Genomic DNA, 13,853 nt, shown 5'->3' with positions numbered 1-13,853 from the left:
GAAGTGCGGCTGCTTCGGCTTCTTCGAAGAAGAGAGTTCATTGGAATACAACTCCGATGATTTGGAGCTAGGGGAAGGGCAGGCGTAGAGATGAAGATGCTAGAAAACTAGTGAAGCGGGGAAGGGCGGCTTGTGCAAAGTCAGGGAAGCGAAAGAAGTAATGCAGGAATGAGAAGAAGGGACGACTACGAGAAGGGAGGGACTATGAAGAAAGAGCGATGTAGCAGAGTAGAGTGAACATGGGCGCTTCATGAGAGGAATCCTTGAACTCGCAACGCAATTTTGGCATCACTACAACTAGCAAACGACAAGGAGTGACATATTTCCTCATCACTTGCGTGCAAACGCAACGTGGCTCCTCTCATTTCTTTCTTTACTCGAACTCCCACCTGTCCAGTTGACTCGAGAGTTCTCAGCCTTGGAAGTTGGCACCTCTATTCAAGGACCACTTTCCACCTAGGTGGTTTCCTCTTGACAATTAACAATACAGCTAAAAAGTTTAAAAACCAACTCATTCAAAATTTGCTCTTTTTACATGACCAGCCTAGTCCATGAAAAGCAAAGATGGCCTCTCCTTGAGCCACATGGGATTTCATTTGATCCAATGGCTCCCCGTCATCCGATTAGATATAGGTAGCTAGGAAAAGGTTGTTGAGAATGGTCACGTTTCTTGATTCTTGTGCACAATGGAGGCAAAACATAGACGCAGTTCGACACAAGGAAGAGAGGAAGGGAAGTTTCAACCATATCCTTTTGCCTTGGTGGTGCTTCTCTCCAACGGGATTGTTGAATTACAACCTTTATGTGGATTCTAAAGTGATTGTTGCTCTTTCTTGCGAAGACTCCAAAGCATTCAAATCTCTCTTGTTGTGTGTGTGACCTTCCTTTCTGATGGCTTCCTGTCCTCCCAATCGTTCCTCAAGGCTTCTCCTACAGTTATGATGATGCCATCTTCCTCTCTGGCTTCATCGACTTTCGTGTTGAATCCGTCGACCTCAGCTCTCACCTCACCCACCGCATCCAATTGCATACCCATTGTGTCTCTTCCGCCACGGACATCGTCATCACTGAATCCTCCATGGCAGTTGCTATGGCTGCCGTTGGCACTTGTAACAATTCATAGCAATCTCGATCTGGGGCTTCCATCTTCCGTGAAAAGAACATAAGAAAAACCTCAGCTCTGTTTCAAGAGGTCGATGTCTCTCACAGTATCACAAGGCTAGAGAATCCAACACGCTGGTTCTTCGTGTTGGCAACAAGCGCAGCCTGATCGCGTGACATTGACTTCTTAAATATTGATTGGATGAGAGATGATGACCACCGAACTCAACACTGCACCGGCAAGATGTAGCTTTAGCGAGGCCTTATAGACATTGGTACGCAGTAAGAAAGCTTTTTGCTTGTCGTTTCTAAGAAAGGACGTGTTGTCTAGCTATTGCACAGAACAGATTTGTCAAAGCAGAGAGAGTTTCCTCCTTCATACGTACCTTATCTAGGACTAGACGGAAAACTTATTGTGGGTGCTGCTATCGAGACTAGAGAAAGTGATAAGGAGAGGTTGCAACTGCTCACGAAAGCAGGCATTAATGTGGTTGTTTTAGACAGCTCACAAAGCAATTCTCCATAATATCAAAAGAAAATGCTAGCATTCTCTAAAAGTGACTAGCTACTATCAAGCTCGTCATTAGATAGAGGCAAGGGCTGACACACTACAAGTGGCCATGGGATTAGGTTCTATATGCACCATCCAAGAGGTTTGTGCCATGGAAAGAGGCCAAGTAAGTCTATTGTGTTTCCCCCCGTTAATATGGGTCTTTCTCTAGTGTGTAATTTTGATGGAGATTTTGGCTCTTCATAGTTTCGTGTGCCAGGTCCTCATAGACTTGCATGCATTTGAAGAATGCTATTGCTAAGAAACGGCAGTATACAAAACAACATTTGTAGCAAACAAAATGGATGTACCCTAGTCATTGTTTGCTTGGGTGTAGCCATTTTTGGGAGGTTCCGGGACTTTTCTATATATAGGTATCCTGCAAGGCCCATAACTTATGCATTGCTCAACGGAATTCGACAAACTTTGTCTTCAAGTTGTAGTACACATTCCAAACTTGGACATGAGAGCAAAAAATTATGGAATAAAAATTTGGAACACGACCGTTAAAGCATTACAAGTGCTATCTTGTATGTGAAGCATGCATCCTCGGAAGACTATAAGATATAGCAATTTATTCAAAAACATCAAAATTTTGTTCTATACATACATGTAACCAAATAATCATTCAAAAGAACACTACCTGAGCTTATCCTCAACCCAAGGACACACCTAAATGAGAGCATTAGGCATGGATTAACGGGTCTCCAATGTTATGCTATACCATTTGAGGGCATGCTCCATAACTTTTTTTGATTTGTTAAAAACCAAAACAGATTGAAAATTTGGAATCCAAACTAGTGGGACTACTACATGGTGTCTTAAAACATTGATAAGTGTTGCTATTGGTATCTAGATTTACCCTAAAATGGAAGCTGTTGGAAAAGTGTAATTTGTGCATGTGAAAAGATATTTTAATAAATTCAACACTATTTATAATTTTGAATTGTTTATTTTTCCATGCACTTGCTTGTTATATGGCTCATAAGCATGCCAAAGGTCATTGCATCAAACTCGATAGCGTGCCCTTTGGCCTATTTGTGTTTTGAAGAATTTTAGGCCACATTGCACTTGTTTGGGATATCCAATTTTGCTAACGTGCATCATCGGAGGGGGGAAAACCGACTGCTAAAATTTTACTACTCCCGCAAATTTTGAATTTTCACACCTCCCGCCCATCAAATCTTGGAAGATTAAGTACCTGCAACATGCCCCTGCCTTGTAACCCGCACACACCTCAACTTGACCTTGCGTAGACTTTGGTTTGCCATCGTCTTCTTTCGGGTAAGTTGTCTTATGTTCTTTGCTTGCCTCACAAGCTAGCTTCTCTCTATTTTGGTTTGGCATTGTCGTCTTGCACTCATCATCGCCATGGCAACATGCAACTCGCCATGGCTTGCAAGAGAAGCAAATAGAGGCTACAAGATAGAAAATCTAAAAATCTTGGTCAGGGCACAAGGAACAGAAGACTCCTTGCAGAGCAACAACAAGAAGCACTTGTAGATGCACACATTCAATCATTGCCATCAAAGCGAAGAAAACGAGTTGTGATGTCATGATTGGTGGTAGCATTCAAGGAAGCAACATCAGGCTAGTCAAGTAAATACTAGTCTCAAGTCTTCATAAGCTTTAGCCTCCTGCACCCTAAAGCTCATAGAGTGACAACCCTATCAACACCTCGTATTTTCGTGCCAAAACGTCACCACTATTGCAATGATCTACACTTAGATTGTCTCTCCTTTTCTTGCGTTCTGTTAAAGCCCATAGACTAATTGGATGGGGATGATTAGGCATTGCTTCCACTCTTCGTGGATATCTCCAGAGTTTCTCCAAATAACAAGGACATCTGTAGAAAGTAGATGACATGCAAGATGTTTAACGAGCACATCATACACATGCTTGATACAACGTAGGTCAGTGGTTGCCTAAACCATCTCGGTGGTTGTTTTTGATTGAGATTTGGGATAATTTACTTGTTTCATTTCTTGAGACAATACATGTCAGTGGTTGCCTAAACCATCCTGGTGGTTGTTTGTGATTGAGCTTTGGGATAGTTTATTAGGCTGGCCTGGACTTAATGTGATTGTCCTAAACCATCCTGGTGGTTGGAATATCATGCAACCGTGTGGTTGGTTCAGATCAAACACCAGAACCAGGCTTAGCTTGGACTTAATGTGATTGTCCTAAACCAACTCGGTGGTTGGAACATCACGTAATCATGGTTGGGTTAGCTCAAACATTAGTTATGTGATTGTCCTGAACCAGTGTGGTTGAACAGAAAGTAACAACAATATGTTTTGCAACAGAACAACAATATATTGTTATTTTACTAAACCAACCCGGTGGTTGGAATGCCATGCAACCATTATTGGTTCAGCTCAAACACCAGTGCGGTTGAACAGACATTAGTTGTTGACCACCTCGGTGGTTGAAATTATTGTGTTTCTTAGTACTTAAATTAGTTAAATTTAATTTCCACATACATTATTTTGTTGTGTTTTCCTCGTATTGCAAAAAGGGGCCCTGCATGTTGGGTTAGGAAATGGATTGTATCTCAATTTTATGGATCAGAATCCTAACATTTCAATTGGACAGAGGAGCTTTGAGAATTGGAAGCCTGGTACGTTAGGAAACTCAAAGACAAGGATGTTTATTGTTGCCAATTTGCCAAACACACATAGGCTTTGACCTATGCAAGCAAGTTGTGAATGACTTGAGATCTAGTCGTATTGGAGCATTGCTCCATGGGGATCGATGCCCATGTCTCCTTGAATGTGCAGTCTGTAGGCCACCTAGATCCTCATCATGTGTCGCAAGAAAGGCCACCTGGATCCGCATCATATGTCCCAAAAAACCACCGCGCTTGTTTTTAGTATATGGAAAACAACCACCATGCTTGTTTTTAGTTATCTTATGGGATGTCATGTATCCAATTGCATTTTCCTTGGTTGCACACAAGGAAAATAGCTCCCACAAACATGCTAGTTCTCTATAACTTTTGTGAGATTTAACCACCGAGCTGGTGAAATATTAGAAAAGGCATTTGGTGTCCCCTTTAGGCTGGTTCCCTTTAACTATTGTCAAATTTCAACCACCGAGCTGTGACCACAAATCCATGGGTGACCACAAATCCTAAACGAATGAATTGCATGCCATTGATCTTGTAATAATAGAAGCAAACCAATGCACTGGTGGCAATTAATATCCTAGTGTGCAACCAACCATTGCACTGGTGCACACTTATCCTGACCACTTATCCTGCACTACTGCTTTGCTATCTAAAACGAATTGTATTGTTGTCAAAGTGCTATACTAAAATAGTCCCCTTTAGGCTAGTTCTCTTGATCTATTATTAGAATTCAGCCATCACCCACAAATCCTAAATGCATTGCAAGCTATAGAATCGTACTGTATTATTAGAAAATGTCCATCAAATTATAAAGTCCAACTCAGGGAAACATTTTCAAATTATAAAGTCCAACTGAGTGAAGTAGTCATAAGAAAATAAAACCTTTGAATCCAACTAAATGCAACATTTTCAAATTACAAAGTCGAACTGAGTGAAGCAGTCATATTCAAGGACGCATAAATGGTAAAATTGAAGTTATATAGAAAATCCAAATGTATAGTCCCCGGGGGATTCACTCTTAGTACAAGGGGGACGTCACCTGCGTGCATGAACTTCAAGAAAACCCCCTATATACTGTCTATGTAGGATAATAAAACACCCCTATTGAAGCTTATAAGGATATCGCTAAAAGTGCACTATGCCCCCCCTTCCTTAAATCTACGTTCTTTCTTAATTATTTGGATTACACCATAAGAAAATTTAGATGATATAGATTAGACCATCTTCAAACATTCACCAATGGGTATTATTCATTTGTTTCCCTACCATGTCCTAAAACTAGCTATAGATCGGGCTTAGTTCATGTGCAATTGGTGCATGGCCGATTGTCACCAGTCAAATGTGCATGTGTGTACTTTTTATGTTTAGGGTGTAAAAACTTGTATTTCCCTATACTCCTCCCTCTTCCTCTCCAAAGATGTCAAGGCCCCCCTAACTTAAATTTAAGATTGAGAAAAATTAAAAAAGGGCCCCCACCCCTAATGTATAAGCTTATGCCACATTTCAAAAAACCCCCCTATTGTACACTCACGTGATATCATAAGTTTCCCCTTGTGAATCCCCCGGGGTATAGTCAGCCCCTAAAGTTATATACCCGGGTAGTATACAACCAAGTTTTACTCTTCTACATTTTGAAAAGAGACCACCATCATATCTAAGTATGGATAAATACAAAGACTTTTTTTTCAAAGGAGACAATTTACTACTTAACTCAAGTTCTATTGAAAAGTCAACTGTATTAGAGGGGTGGTCAGCCCCTAAAAAAGTTTCGGGTAATATATATCCAAGATTCCAAGAGATCAAGTCTAAGATCTTTGAAGGACTTTATATTTACGCAAGGATTCCAAGACAAGGGCTCGCAATTTGTATAGTGGGAGCCCCGACATACTTCGCAAACTGTGGGTTTTTATAGTATTGAAGGCCTTCCCACAGTTCCTCTTGCAATATGACGATCTTGTTAATGAAACTCTTGGAAACTCTCTATTCCTCCTCCAAGCAATCAATCTCATCTATGACAATCTTGGGTTGTCGAGGGACCCCTTGCAAAATGATTTCATCAAGCTCAGGACAAGCAGGAGGAAAAATGTCATTTCCTCTATGGCTTTCCATCTCTGTTCCTCCGTTGTTCCTTCACTTGAGACCTGATAAATTTTTAAACTAGTTTGCTCTCTCCTACTATCCAAGTTGTAATTTTTCACATATTCTAATCTATCAAATCAAGCCATCTTGACATGCTCAACAATGTAATCCAGTGAGATCTTTTACATCTTTGAAGACCCGTGTACCGATAGATTCCCCACACATTACATTGATGAATATGATAGGCTAGTTGTATGATAGTTAAGGCTAGATGAGGTAGGCACTGGCAACAAAATGCATTTTTGTTGGTTTAGTAGTAACAATGGCGGGCAGAAATAGTATGTGGAGCTACCCGAGCTCTGATACCATTTGTTGAAAATGGGAAGAGGGTGAGAGATACTCATCACATGATTGGAGACAAGAGCTGAGGCACAATAGCTGATGTTGATAGATGGTTAAATCGTAGCAAGTACATTATAGGCTGGGCAAGCCTTATCTTCCCACACTGACACCTCATAGATGAGGTCACACACAAGAGAATCTAAATCCTATAATCTAGGGGAGCAATCACACCTAGCACATGAGGTGGCACAAGTGGCCTCAAGACTCTTCACACTCACACAACTGTAGGACACTCCTCGGACTCTAGGACCACACACAGTAGGACTCCGATAGTTCCAACAACTCACATCTGACCACCTTGCAGTAGCCAAAGGATCATGGCACCAAGGGGAGGTATTGAGATATGGTGCCATGAGCACATAGATTAAAGGCTAAGGTATGGTATAGGAAAGAATTAAAGTAGCCACCCTAGGATGTGGACTACATGATGTAGAGATGTGGATCAAGGATATCCACAAGGAGAGATGTAGATCAGAGGATCCCACAGATGACTATTCTAAAGGCTCTCTCTATATAAGAAGCCTATCATGTATTGTTGAGTACATATTTGCAATAGATTGAGTGTTTGCTACCCTATATCTCTCTTGTGGTGCTTTGATCCTCCTTGATCCCTCACTTTGTCACTCGGGGGGGTCACTCATCATATGTAACCCTATCACGTGAGTTCAACAGAAGGATATTTTTTATTTCTAAAATTTACAGAAATAAATATACATAAGGGACTATTTAAAATAGTTTTAGAAAAAATTTACAGATTTGTATAGAAAAGGGGTACATTTTATTGATGAAAAATTTACAGATAAGGGATTTTAGAAATAGGCCTTGAACACACGTGGTATAGAGGGTTTATATATAGTGACCCCCCCGAGCTTTGTCACAAATTCCATGGGATACAACTCCCAGAAAAATCCAAAATTAAAGTTGTCAATGCCTACCAGAAGCGATAGGGATCTACCAAAGGAATATATGGTCTACCTTCAATCTAATCTCCCCTATCTTGCCACTCTCTCTTCTGATCTACTAACATCCCTACCTAACTCTAGTACTATCCTCCATACCTTTCCAAAAATCCATGCTAATCCATATTCCTTGCCATGCCTCTTTGCCCACGCCTCTCAATGCTATCGCCTAATCCAAGAATCTAACTCCTATCATCCAGTTACACCTAACTTTTTTCCAACACTTGACAATCCATCCCTTGAGGATTATCAAGTTGCTGAGTCAATTTGTCCAGCTCTCCCTCCACTTTTCTCCAACATCCCTACTTCTAACTTCTCGAAATCACTACTTGCTTCGACCTCAAGCTTTTCTTCTATAACATCGTGCTCTCCCCCAAGACCACATGTCCCTCCAAGCTCCCTTGAGATTTCTATGGAAGACACCGTTAATGATTCCATCAATGAGCTTCAAGAATTGGATAATCCAATACGCACACCCACAAGAGAGTTGCAACAACATACAGATAGGATTCCCATGCATGGTAATCCCATTGGTGGTTTTTGGAGAAATACTACAACCCCCACAAAATATAACCTTTAGTAAATCCCAAACAATCACCGTGCTTGTTTCAGTAAATCCCAATCAATAAATCCCAAAGAAGGGAAAATGTAAATCCGAAACAGTATACTAATCGCAAACAACCACCGAGCTTGTTTTAGTGACAATGATTGTGCATGAGGGACCATCTAATTCATAGGTTCAGATTAGCATTCAGTCAGAATTAGACTATAATAAAAATGATTGTGCATGAGGGACTATTTAATTCATAGTAGGCTTAGAATAGCATTGAGCTAGCATCAGACTGTAATAACAATGACTTTGCATGGGGGACCATCTAGTTCACAAGCTTAGATTAGCATTCAGTCGGCTTATCATGCTGTAATAACAATAGTTTAGAATGAGAACTATTGTTATTAGCCTAATGAACTGACTCAATGCTAATCTGATGTCATGTTTTGATCTTGCCTTTCTTCAGTTGATTGTAATAACAATGACTTTGCATGAGGGGCCATCTAGTTCACAGGCCCAATTAGCATTGAGTCAGAATCAGACTATACTAACAATCCATCTAATTCACACACTTAGATTAGCATTAAGCTTGAGATAGACTGTAAGAACATATCAGACTATTAGAATTTTCCAATGATTGAGAAATTCTCCCATGGCAACCATCTAATCACACGTCATGGCTAGACGATGATGTATATGACCACCTACGCTAGGTCTAGGCTACCAAAAACAAAGCTGGGTGTATGTGCCACCGTTCCTCCCCCATCATCCCATTGAATTATTATGATCTTGGCTCCGATGACCAAGAAATTCTCCCATGGCAATCGCTCGTCATGGCTAGACGATGATGTAAATGATCGCCTAGGCCCCTCATCCCATTGAATTATCATGATCTTGGCTTTGATGACCAATAAATTCTAACATGGCAACAATCTAATCGCAGACCATGGCTAGACGATGATGTAGATGACTGCCTACGATAGGCTAGGCTACCAACCAAATCCAACAGGTGGATTGTAAGATCTTAGCAGTGATAGGCACCCGGAGTCACACAAACTGACATAAGAAACAAAGGGGAAAGAGTGGGAGGGTGGAAAGTCTAGCTATATAAAGGCCTTAAGGGCAAAGAAACAATTCACCGCACCTAGGAAAATTTCTCTCATTTCCCTTCCATGCTCTCTCCAAGTTCCCTTCTACCCCTATGATGAATCTTCTGCTACAACCTCGATGCCCCTTCATAATGATGCCCAAGTCATGGGCTCCATTTTTTGCCTTGGCTCTCCATCCTGCAACACTCCACCAGCTATAGCCATGCCCAAGGGAGTTGTAAGATGGGGAGCCAAGGGAAACGGGTCGTCATTGTTCCATCAAGCACTGGTAGAGAACACAACTTGGTGATGAGACTCTCGTAATTGGGCACAAACTTTGGAACTGTGAAGGAGAACTCAACTTGGTGATAATATGTAACACAGTGAGAGCATGCGTCATTGTGCTGGAGCTCACCACCAGATTGAGTCCCTTGTCCACTATCGATTGTTGTGCTCGATTGAGCTCACTGCCAAGTTGAGTTCTCTCTACTAGTGCCTTGAAACAAGTTTCTATGAAGAAGGCAATTCCTTGAAAGAGTTGAAAGAAAAACCTCATGACCAAGGGAGTTGCAGGATGAGGAGCTAAGGGAAACAGGTCGTCTTTGTTCCATCAAGCACTAGGAGAGAACTCAACTTGGTGATGAGCCTCTTGTAATTGAGCACAACCTTCGGCATTGGGAAAGGACAACTCAACTTGGTGATCAGCTCTAACACACCAAGATCATGCATCAGTGTGTTGGAGCTCACCACCATATTGAGTTCCTTGTTCGCTATTAAATGTTGTGCTCGATTGAGCTCACTGCCAAGTTGAGTTCCCTCTTCTAGTGCCTTGAAAGAAGTTGCTATGAAAAAGGTCATTTCATTACGAGGTGTTTGTATTGTCCCTTGCATACAAGGAGTAATAGGACTACATTTTCCTTAGCTTGTAACTAAAATAGCACTAAAATAGCTCCAAATTAGGAGTATATCCTTGGTTTAGAACTATTATAATTCCAATACCCAGTGCGATGGATTAGAACTATAATAATTCCAATAACCAATGCGGTGGTTGTATGGAAACTTCAAAATAGGAGTCTATTATCCTTGGTTTAGAACTATAATAACTCCAATAACCAGTGCAGTGGTTTAGAACTATAATAACTCTAATAACCAGCATGGTGGTTGCAAGGAAACTATCATAAATTGCAAATGTCTACATTTTGCTTATCTTGGAACTAAAATAGCTCCAAGAACGTGTGTGGTGGTTGAGAAATTGTTGCACGAGAAGTAATACGACTAAAATATCTCCAAAATAACACTATTTTCCTTGGTTTAGAATTGAAATATCTCCAACATCCAGCACGAGGTTTGCAGATATGGACCTTGAGGGGTCCCCTTTAGAGATTGACATGCCAACGTGGTGGTCTCTCCATGCCAACATCATTGCTTGAACCAACATGGTGGTCAGCACAACAAAAGATTGTGTTGCACAGCGATAGATGGCGAAGCCACGCAATGACAGGTGGCAAGGTAAAAGTTTTGTGCTGTAGTTAGGCCAATGTGGTTGTGCTCAAATGAGCACAGTGGTCAGCGCAACAAAAGTTTGTGTTGCACAGTGATAGATGGCGAAGGTGCGCAATGACAGATGGCAAGGCAAAGGCTGAGTGATGTTAGCAACAATCTTTGTGCTCACGAGTGAATGCATATATTGCCATTTGCCCAGCTCTGTGCTATTGACCATGATAAGATTTTGTCTCATTATTATACAAGTGCGGCAATCATGATGTCGAAAAAACTTTCAGCAAGAGCGTAGGTCCATGCAAAATTCAAAATCTCACCCACCAACGTGTCGCGTCGCGGCCCAAAATGGCCCCTAAAATAGTTTCATGATTGGCTACACCCAAGTAAACGTTGACCCACCTATAGTTGCTGATGGCGGTATTGCGAACTCAGGGCATATTGCCAAGGCTCTTGTTTTGGGTGCTTCTATTGTTATGATCAGGAGTTTTCTTGCTGGTACTGTAAAGGCGGAGGGTTGATTACTTTTATTAGGTCTTTATTCGATATTTCTTTCCTTTTCATCCTTTGAGGTGCTTCTACTTGTATAAGCTATATATATATAAGAATTTTTACTTATACCTATGTGCATGTAAATACTTCTATAGAGAGCTTTCATAGAAATACAAAAGAGTTTTTGTATTGGCAAGATTGATGAGAATGCTTGTTGAAAATGTTAGGTGTAAGTCATTTGGGTTTGTAGCAAGAAGACATAGAGTAATTATAGAGCAGTTTTGATGCTTACAATTGTGATAGTGACCATTGAAAACCTTATGGGTTAATGCTCTGAGAGTGTTATAGAATAGTACATGTTACCCTTGTTTTTTCAAGTAGGGGGTTTCCAATACATGCTTAATGCCACAAGGGAATATTGGCAAGGTAAAAAATAAGGAGGGAACAAGATTATGATAGTGTAGGTAAATGGGCAAATATTTCCCCATATAGAGTTATAAATATTAGCTGTGCTACCACTTTTAAGGCAAATCTATCAAATTTGAGGCTCTCAAAATTAGCCCACCATTATTCTTGGGCTAATTTATCAAATTTAAAGCTCTAAATATTAGCCCAACCAACTTGGAAAAGCCTCTAAATTAGCGCTTGGGCTAAAATTCGCCCCTAATTTTTTCCCTAAACACTGGCTGTCTCAAAACGTTTGTTGCAAATTGCAAATAGTAAACTAGAAGGTGTCCAATTCTGGGAACATTGGCTGTCTCGAAAGTTTGTTGCAAGTTGCAAATAGTTGAGTGCTCACCTATCCTCGAGGAGCAATCATCTTGAGCCTGAGATATTTTTGTATCTACTGAGCTAAGTATAATCACCAGCAACCTATTTGATCATGGCAAGCTTGTGGGACGATGATCGCATTTTGCTAAAGTCCTTCATGGGGTTGCAATATGAAAAATCCCTGCAGCTTGAATCAGAACAATCCCATTAGTTGTTTGTCTACACGTATTTAGATGTGGAAGAATTTGGTAAGCCTATAAATCTCAATTGATTTTTTTCTGAAAACATAGTGCTTATAGAACATAAGCAACATGTCTTTAACAATAGAACTCATCAAAGGAAATGTAGTGTTAACCATCAAGGCAGGAGACTTTACATTTTTGGAGCTTAATTGAAATGGATCATTTAGCACAAATTATGGGCTCTTGTTTTAAACTTTTCTTCATTTGAAAATCAATTGTTGAACCCTTGTTTACAATTAGAAACCAACAAAACTCTCTTGAATCTTTGTCATATCATGTTTGCATGGTCCTCACTTGCCCATGATGTACCCACCCAAACCATTGCAGCAGATGACAGATTTATATTCTAACTTGGAGAGTAGCTTTAGAAAAGAGTCTCTGTGGAGACAAATTACATAACTAAATTATTGCTTTGCAAGATCACTCTAGTTGCCGTAAAGCTATAGTCTTGTAATGAAAGTTGTATATCAGCTAAGCTTCAAACTCAAGCAACAACATAAATATGAAAGTTTCTGGTAGCTACCAGAGATGATGAGCTATAACCAGGGCCAATATGCTAGCCCATTTGACATCCACAAACAATTTTCATTCAATCAATGGGAGTTAGATCTTGCCCCCCAAATGACATTGTAGGAATGCTGCTTAGCCAGTCCTATTTTGGTAGAATTTTCTCATAACTCAAGATATCCACCTCTCAATTAAGTTTTATGTCTAAATTGGATTTCTCTTCCCATGACATATGCAGTGAAGGACATCTGCACCTTTATGCAACCAACAATAACATTGGTTTGGAAGGGCATCTTATCCACCATTGCCACTGCAAGTAAATCAACCATACAAATATATTGCTCAATAGTTGGGATAATTCCATACTGATAGTTCATAGAATTAAAGTACTTCTGGCCCTTTTACACTAGACCCATATGAATGAACCCAGTGAGAATACTAAGGAATGTGACCCCATTTGGCTATATATCTTCTTGCCTCATTCTCTCAAACAAATGAAAGACAAGTTCACTCTTTCCTTGGTGAGCATACCCTCCAATCAATGCACCCCATGATACAAGATCCCTGATTGGCATGCCCCCCTCATGCAATCTTTGTTAATATGAATAGTAGCGGCAAGATAGCATTGCTCATTTCAGGATTGGTGCTCGAATACAAGAATCTATGCTATGTAGAGCTGAAAAGTATATTGGAAATGGTAGTAGTCACATTACAGGCATCAAGATACTTCTATGGCATCTTGTAGAGGATGCAAATGTATCGGTCCATTAGAAGAACTAATAGCGATGTATGCAATTCTAGTCGTTCCCCAAGTAGTGCTTCATTGTTTTTCTTGCACTTTTTATTCATGACAACTGCTCCTCCATCTCATGCCACAATAGACAGATAGTAGGTATCATAGTTTGCACGATAAGATTCATACTCTTTGAATGATGATGATGAAGAGTCCTTTCGTTGATGGTCTGTAGTGTGCACTACTTAACATC

General features: G+C 40.4%; 1 pseudogene; it reads left to right on the top strand.

Annotated features, from left to right (window-relative positions):
• Positions 1–1,270: 1,270 nt before the first annotated feature.
• Positions 1,271–11,376, top strand: LOC147905281 (inosine-5'-monophosphate dehydrogenase 2 pseudogene; annotated as a pseudogene).
• The last annotated feature ends 2,477 nt before the right edge of the window (positions 11,377–13,853 follow it).

This window comes from Dipteris shenzhenensis, chromosome 1 (genome assembly GCF_047967505.1).
Source record: "Dipteris shenzhenensis isolate YYH24624 ecotype China chromosome 1, Dip_SZ_1.0, whole genome shotgun sequence".
NCBI lineage: Eukaryota > Viridiplantae > Streptophyta > Polypodiopsida > Gleicheniales > Dipteridaceae > Dipteris > Dipteris shenzhenensis.
Note: the sequence above shows the minus strand (reverse complement) of the source record. Positions and strands in the feature narration are given on the sequence as shown.